This window comes from Helobdella robusta, assembly GCF_000326865.2.
Source record: "Helobdella robusta unplaced genomic scaffold HELROscaffold_18, whole genome shotgun sequence".
NCBI classification, from domain to species: Eukaryota; Metazoa; Annelida; class Clitellata; order Rhynchobdellida; family Glossiphoniidae; genus Helobdella; species Helobdella robusta.
The window spans coordinates 57950-67833 of NW_008703981.1; positions in this window are offsets into that span (position 1 = coordinate 57950).

Sequence of the window (9884 nt, forward strand, 5' to 3'; positions counted from 1 at the left end):
CAAACACAAAAGCAAACAAACACACATACACCAACAAACAAACACACATACACCAAAAAAACAAACAAACAAAAACAAAAGCAAACAAACACCAACAAACAAACACAAATACACCAACAAACAAACACACATACACCAACAAACATACCAAACACAAGCAAACAAACACACATACACCTACAAACAAACACACATACACCAACAAATAAACACACATATACCAACAAACATACAAACAAACAAAAACACATACACAAGCAAACAAACACACATACAACAACAAACAAACAAAAACAAAGGCCGCACTCCCCTGTTTCACCTATGCCCCATTTTCAATAATAATTAGAAGAGCCAACATTATTTCATTGTGAAGCATTTCTACTGTATATAGAATTAATAACTCTGTTAAAAAAGTTCTAATTAAACAAATTTATATTGAAAAAATATTTCACTACCTCTACTACTACTACTACTACTACCACTACTACTACTACTACTACTACTACTACTACTTCTACTACTACTACTACTACTACTACTACTATTACTACTACTACTACTACATCTTAACAACAACTACTACTACTACTACTATTACAACAATTACTACTATACAACTACTACTACTGCTACAATTGCTACTACTACTACTAATACTACTACTATTTCTATAACAACAACTACTACTACTACTACTACTACTATTACTATAAAACTACAACTACTAATACTACTACTATAACAACAACAACTACTACTACTACTACTACTAAACTACCACATTTCTAGCAAGCGCGATTTGCTTCAAGTCCAAGCAACAATTATTACTCTAGGCAGAAAGAATTTTTTTGGAATAAGATTTAAAAAAAATGGATGAAAAAAATATTTGAAAAAATGAATAAAAATAATAAGAATAATAAAAAATCAAAGAAATCATTCTGGTAACATTGTTTAAAATTTTAATTAATCAGTCATTTAATTGAACTTTCGTATTGTACAATTAAACTTTCAATTATATATGTAATTTTTTAAAATTGTATAAAGAATTTTTTAAACTATCAAATTAGTTCTTTAAGAACAAACACAAAATTGATTAAAAAAAATCATTTTTTCATTGAAACTCTTGTGTGAACGCCACACTTGAATGGGATATTTCGTCTGCAATTATTTTGTTGTTGTTGTTGCTATTAATATTATTATTAGTAGTAATAGTAGTAGTAGGTAGGTAGTAAAAGTAATAGATGTGGTAGTAGTAGTAGTAGTAGTAGTAGTAGTAGTGGTGGTGGTGGAGATGGATGTTTTTGTTTCCGCGTAAAAATCAATTGAGTATGTATAATGTTTGTTTCCTTATGAAGAAAAAAACATGAAAAAACATTTTCAATTAAAAAAAATTAGTGAATAAAATCCAAAAAACCGCCCAGTCCTAAAAAATGACGTCACATCACTTGAGTACTGTCACCTTGATTTTATATTCTGCAAGCGCCGTCCAAGCGTTTAAAAATTTCATTTTGGGCTCATTCACTTTAATGTTGCCAACCATCGTAGTAGTTGCTAGTATTAATGTTGGTAGTATTGTTTTTGTTGTTGCTGCTGTTGTTGCTGTTGTTGTTGTTAAGGGTAGTAATGTTACTGTTATTTTGTAGTTGATTTTGTCATCATTAACGGTTTTATCATCATCACCATCATCGTCATCTTCGGCCACACCAAAGTCGTTGCCACTGCCATAAAAACAAAACGACACTAAAAACTGATCGAATCGACATTTTTTTTCTCCAAAATATTATCGCCACTTTCCTGCAAAAGATAAAAGGATTCGCCTCGGTTTTTATGGCGCCAGATAAATTGGAAGATTATATTACTTTTATATTGCCTGAAATAAATTGGATAGTTTTATAACTTTCGCAATGCTTGCGGTAAATAATGGTTTTTATCGCCAAATTCCATTTAGTTCTTTATTATTTTTTATTGAGTTTTCATTTGAAAAAGGTTTCAAAATTTTCTGACTAGTTTTTTGAAAAGTTCAATTAGCATCAAAATTACTAAAACTATCCAATCAACCAACCAGAGTCAATCAAATAATTGATATTGTAGTAAACAAATTAATTGACCAACAACCAATCAACCAGCCAGCCAATCAACTAACCAGCCAGCCAGCCAACCAACCAACTAACCAACCAATTAACAAACCAGCCAACCAACCAACCAATCACCCAAACCCATCAATTGAATTTCTTATTTACAACCAGCCAACCAATCGGAAACCAGCAAAGCGTCTCTTTAAATGTATCGATCAGTTTTTACTTTTTTATCAGTTTTTACATCAGGTTTTACACTCTTATCTTTCTCGCTTCTTTTACTTTTATTATATTTCCTTATTTTTATACATCTTATTGTAATCCTTTTTTATTTTTTTCTTGCTACTTTATTATTTTTTAAAATTTCCATAACTTTTCTTCCTCTTATCTCTTAAATCCCCTGCTTCGTTTTTTTTATCAGATTAATAAATCTCGAATTTTAAATTTTTTTGCTTTATCTCATTTTTTTTCAATTTTCAGTTTCTCAAATTTTCTTTCAACCATTACTTTTTTCCTGTTTTTTTTAAATTAAAAAACAATTTTTTACCTGACTCTGCCCCTCAGAACTTATTGTGATGGATACACACAGTAGGATTGTCGATAGATACAAAATCCCAATGCTGAAAAAGTATCGAAGGTACAATATCCAAAAATGTATGAATGTCTGTGAAAGACAGTGCAATTAAATTAGTACAATCCATAACGATTAATTCCTGTGTGATATGCAGAAGCAAAATCTAGTGGGTGTCATCTGTAACTTTCTCTGAATGCATGCGCGTATGAGTTGATTTGTACAAGGGAACGTTTGTACACATTTTTTTTTAATTTGAGTTTATGTGTTTGATGCTCAATAGCGAAGGCAACAACCATATTGGTGTTTAAATATGTTAAAAAAGTTGACGATCTATTTTTTGATTTTATCACACAATTTTTTTTAAAATCAACTTAATTTTATTGCTGTGGTAGACTGAAATAGTGTGTTTGTTTGTGTATGTGTGGGTGTGTGTTTGTGTGCGTGTGTTTGTGTGTGTGCGTGCGTGTAGACAGGTTTGTATGCAGGGACTCTCAAGAATATTTGCTAGCAAGCAACAAAAAAGAAGGTGGCAGACTAACTAACAAACACATCTACGCAGTCTTCATCGTGTATTTGCCCAAACTCGGAGAACATTGGTGATGCTGGTGATGTTGCTGATGACGATGTTGTTAAAGATGATGACGATGATAATGTTGTTGTTGTTAATGATGATGAGGTTGTTGCTGATGATGATGATGTTGTTAATGATGATGATGATGATGATGATGATGAGGTTGTTTCAGATGATGATGTTGTTAACGATGATGATGATGATGATGAGGTTGTTGATGATGTAGACAACGTATGCGGACATATTGATGATGGAGACGAGATTAATAAATAATGATCGCTCTGAAATTGATTTCAGTGATGCCAATGATGAAACCTCAGATGATAGTGACTAAGGATACTAGACTATGATAGTATCAATGGATATTAATTAGATAAAAAAAATATCACATGACAACATCGCCAGTCCAAATCACATCATTGTATCACCGGATCACCGGATGACATCACGTGATGGCATTTAATGATGACATCACGTGATGACATTACATAGCCATATCACGTGACCATGTCACATGGCCTCATGGAACTTTCCTTTATATTCACTGTTCATCATTCTTTAACAGGTCACGAAACCGAAACAAATTATGCCCGCGCACGCACACACACGCACACGCACATACACACACGCACGCATACACACACGCACACATAAACACGGACACACACACACTCACACACATACAAATCTATACAGCACAAACATTTAGACACCTATTGATGTTAATAAAATGTGAATACATGTGTAACGTTGCATTCCAGGCACGCAAGTAGGTAGTAATGATGTATATGTGGGCAGATGAAAGAGATGCTGCATTTTGGTGATGATAAAAAATGATGAAAATGATTAAAGAGGAAGACTATGATAGTGATAATCTTAGCAGTGATGATGATGATGATGTTGGTGGTAGTGGTGTGATGATGATGATTATCTTCATTCTATAATATGTCACTCTGATTGGATCTGTTACATTATGCAAAATGTTATGAGATGAAAATTATAAATAATGTTGAATGATGAGGATGACGACGATGATGACGACGATGATGACGACGATGATGATTGGAAAGCAAAGAGAGAAACTACAAAGTTAAAAAAGACGATGATGGTGGTGGTGTGAACGAACCACTGATGATAATGATGATGATGAAAATGATGATGATGATGATGAAAATGATGATGATGATGATAATGGTCGGATGTAAGGATGTAAAAATAATTTGCTTATAAATCAATGACCGTGCAATTGCTCCATTGCCTGTCTGCCTGCTTACAAATGTATGTATGTATGTATGTATGTATGTATGTATGTATGTATGTATGTATGTATGTATGTATGTATGTATGTATGTATGTATGTATGTATGTATGTATGTATGTATGTATGTATGTATGTATGTATGTATGTATGTATGTATGTATGTATGTATGTATGTATGTATGTATGTATGTATGTATGTATGTATGCACGTATTTCGTGTTTCTACCTTTTACTAAATCGCCAGCAATAGAATGCACACAAACGAACAAACATGCTCACACAAAGAAATATGCATCCGTAGAAAAGAAACAAACATACATAGTCACACACATACACACACACACACACAAACAAACACGCACATACATACATACATATGTTTCAACAATTTTTCCAATCAACAAACATATGTATGTATAATATACAACGGTGTTATTTTAAAAACATTTCTTTATAAACAAATTAAGTTATTGTGTGTTTTTGTGTTATGGAGAAATTCAACGTTTTTTCAATGTGTATCTGTAACAATGCAAATATGTCAGAAACTATAACCTGTAGCTAAATAGTGATCATCATAATAACATTTGAAGAAAACTAATCATTGAACAAAATAAAACTTAAATCATGTTTCTAGAGTAAACCGTTTTTATTTTACAAACCAAAAACTGCGTTTTTTCAAAATTTTCCAATTTTTCGAAATTTTAACCTCGATGAGGCACGGGTTAGCATTATCCAATTGAGCTAAAACTTTACAAATGTCATTTTTTAGTCAATTGGCACAATTTAGGGGGTTCCCCCGATAAGATTTCAAAATTTTTTTTTTACATATAGCGTTGTAACCACTCTAATGTATGTATGTATTGCGCTGTCTCGCGACTGCGAATTTTAGCGGAGCTCTATCGTTTTTTCGATAATTTGTGTTGTCAGAGGTCGTTGTTTCACGAGTTTTTTCTCGGAAGTGGTGTTACTGATCCTGGCGACACAGCGGACCATCGGTTAGTGAAATTACCGGACCCCGCCTGGCTGGCCGCGGTTTTCGTCACGCTGCTCCGTATGTCTGGAATGCGTTACCTCCTGAGTTGAGACAATGTTCCTCGTTGAGTCTTTTCAAAAAGGAATTAAAGACTCATCTTTTTAACACGGGCTCCGGGCGCCTCTGTGCGAATGGGCGCTTCATAAATGTTTATATTATATTATTATTACATACGTACACGCTAAAAACGTACATACATGTGCAAAAACAAACCCATGTACTGAATCGTTCATTCATTCATTCATTCATTCATTCATTCATTCATTCATTCATTCATTCATTCATTCATTCATTCATTCATTCATTCATTCATTCATTCATTCATTCATTCATTCATTCATTCATTCATTCATTCATTCATTCATTCAATCATTCATTCATTCATTCATTCATTCATGCATTCATGCATTCATTCATTCATTCATTCATTCATTCATTCATTCATTCATTCATCCATTCATTCATTCATTCATTCATTCATTCATTCATTCATTCAATCATTCATTCAATCATTCATTCATTCATTCATTCATTCATTCATCATTTATTAATTCATGTCGTTTGTTTGTTTGTTCTTTTATCTTTTTATTTATTTATCATTCATCAATTCATCAGTTCTAATTCATTCTATCATTCATTAATACTTAACACACACACACACATACACACGCACACACGCACGGACACACGCACACAGACAATGTATGTGCGTGTGTTTGAGTGTGGCCTGTAAACACAGCAAAGGCAAGCATCCACATAAACATTTTTACACAGACATAAAAACATCATCACCAACAGCAAAAGCACCAACTATCACATTACATTACATCTACCACCCAACATTAATTCAAATACATACATACCGGATTTTATCGATCGGAAAGTCGTTAACGATGATGAAGTTGGTCGCATTTAAATGAGGAGGAAGATGAGGAAGATGACGAAGAAGATAATGATGAAAAGGATGATGATGATGACAATTGTGTTGTTGTTGTTAGCAATGATGATGATGATGAAAGTGTTTTTGCTGTTGTTGATGATGATGACGACGATGATGATAACGATTCGGTTAACGCTGTTGATGATGATAATGATTAGGATGAAGACGATGATGATAGTGTTGGTCTGAAGAATCAATTATCGTTGAATTTGACTACAGTACAGTTACATGTATTATAATACAAAGAGTATGAGTGAATTTTGAGGATGACGACGAAGATGATGATGGGGTAAGGTTAGTTGTATGATAATGAGGGAGAAGAAAAAAAGGTGCAATCAAAGAAGAAGGTGATGATGATAATGAAGTTGTCCGACGATGATGATAATGATGAGGAAGATGATGACGTCGACGATGATGATGACGACTACGACGACGACGATGATGATGATGATGAAGTTGTTAATGATGTGATCACGATGCGATGGTAATAATAACAATAGTGATAATAGCAGATGGCCAAACAAATATTTACATAAAGTTCGTTAATTAGTTGATAAAAATAATCTAATTTAAAAAAAAAACAATTTTACTCATAAAAAAGACAAATCAAAAAATTCAATTACTAACCATCAAAAAATGAACTGACCATATTTTCGACTTTTGTATTTTATTTTTGAGATATTAAAGCTTCCAAAATAATTAATTTATATATTCAATTAAGATCTAATTAATTATTTGTTTAATTATTTAATTTATTTATTTGTTTATATATTTTATTCGTGTATTTATTTATTATTTATTAGTTAATTAATCAGTTATTATTATTATTTAGTAATTAGATATTTTTGTTATTATCATTCAACAGTAATCAACTTTTAAAAAGACAAATTTAAATATTTTTTGCTCTAAAAATAAAAAAAAAGATTTTTTTCCAAATAGCTTAAAAAATGATTTGTTAAGGTTTTTAAAAAAATTTTTATTAAATGAAATTAAAGAAATGTAATGTTAATTACTTGTTGTGTAGGTACGTTGTTGAAATGTTTAAAAACTTTAATTAATTAATTAATTAATTTCAATTAAATAATAAACAAATTCTATCAATAATAAGTTAAAATCATTTATTTTTCATAAATTTAATTCTAAAAATTCAGAAAAAGTGCTAAATTAGTTATAGACGATGCAACAAGAGAATAAAAAAAACAACATCATAAAACTAACAACGACCTCAAATTACAACAACAGCTACAACCAACCCTAACAAAAGTTACACTAGCAATAAAAATGAAATAACATCACAGCATCAACTAGACACATCATTACAACAGCAACGACAACAACAACAACAATTGCAACGACAGCAACAACAGAAATAGCAACAACAACTACTACACCATCACCAACAACAGCAACAGTTAGATTTCGAACAACATTCACTCCATCGCATTCACACCTCAGCTCCTTGGTTTGAAATGTAAGCAGGTTGGATAACTCCTCTCTCTATATATATACAAATAACATATATAATATCCAATATATATGTATATATATAATACATAATAATAATATTAATATAATAATAACAATATAATTCAGTTATGATATTAATGATATTGTGTGTTATTATGACAGATTTGATTGTATCTTTAAATTCTGGATAATTATGGATATGGATAATTCAGTTATGATATTAATGATATTGTGTGTTATTATGACAGATTTGATTGTATCTTTAAATTCTGGATAATTATGGATATGGATAATTAGCATAGTTATAATTATAATTGTTGGATTATTTTTGTTATTACTGTTGTTATAAATGTTGTTTTTTTTGTGAAAAATACAATACGGAAAATTACTACGTATTATCTTGTATCACTTTTCATTAGAAAACCATTCTTTTTCATACTCTATCTTCCTCCATGCAAAAGTAAGATGACGCCTGTGTCTGTATAATTTTCTCCTTCTTTCATAATTCACGTCTTTGAAATGCATGGTTTAGTGAATGGTAATTCACGCTTTTGAAATGCATGGTTTGGTGAATTGGTGGATGGCTGGCTTGGCTAGGTGCTACGCGAGAACTTAATCATTCACTCCATGATGGTGTTATCGTCTTACTCAAGCATTAAGTTTTATTTTTAGAAACATACAAACACGACGTTTGTATTGTATATATGTATTTGTATATAAGTATCATTTTTCAAAACACACACAAATGCATATACAAAGTTTTTTTTTTCTCCAAAAACATATAAAAATGACTTGATTTGTATACAAGGGTGAGATTTTGTGGGTATGAAAACTTATAGGGGTTTATATTGTTTGAAAAATTATTGTCAAAGCCGTAGAGTTAGTTGTAAGTGTGGCTTAAGTTAGACGACGATATGCATCATTCCTTGCCTGCCAGATGGACGCAGATTAGGACTGCTAACCTAACATTACTTATTTTATGCACATAAAGAGAGAGAGAAAGAGAGAGAGAGAGAGAGAGAAAGAGAAAAAATGTATATATATATATAAAAGTGCGTGTGTACTAATAAAAGTTACAACTTTGAGGAGTTATAATTAATGCACGTGCACGTACTCGAGTGTACATTCATAATTGCAGTTGAAGAGATAATTACCAGAAAGATGTTATTGTATTGTATTTGTATTTGTATTGTATCGTATTGTATTTGTATTGTATCGTATTGTATTTGTATTGTATTGTGTTGTATTGTATTGTATTGTATTGTATTTTTCATAATGTTTTGTTTTGTATTATTTCACAACGCTATACTCATTAATAATGATTATTGTTGGTTTTACTTCAAGAATGTTATTATTATAATTATTATTATTAGTAGTAGTAGTTGTTGTAATAGTATGTTAAGAATGTTGTTATTATAATTATTATCATTAGTAGTAGTAGTAGTAGTAGTAGTAGTAGTTGTAATGGTAGCCGTAGCAGTAATTGTAGTATCAGTAGTAGTAGTAGTAGTAGTAGTAGTAGTAGTAGAAGTAGTAGTAGTAGTAGTAGTAGAAGTAGTAGTAGTAGTAGCTGTCGTAGTAGCAGTAGCAGTATAGAATTAAATTTTATCTCATTTTTTGATCTATTATCACATGCTCCGTGTAATATGGCCAGAAGAAATTTCGAATGATGAAGTAGGCTTTACTGATGGTGATGATGATGATACTGATGACGATACTGATGATGATACTGATGAAGGTGGTGATAATGATGATAATGACGATGACGACGATGATGACAACGTTGATAATGATAATGAAGATTATGGCGACGCGATGATAATGATAATAATGATGATGATGATGATAATAATGGTGAGGATGATAATGACGATGATGATAATGATGATGATGATAATGATGATGATGATTTTGAAACAGTAGGAACTGCACGTCTTTTGTTTATCATAGTGCAGTAGCTGAT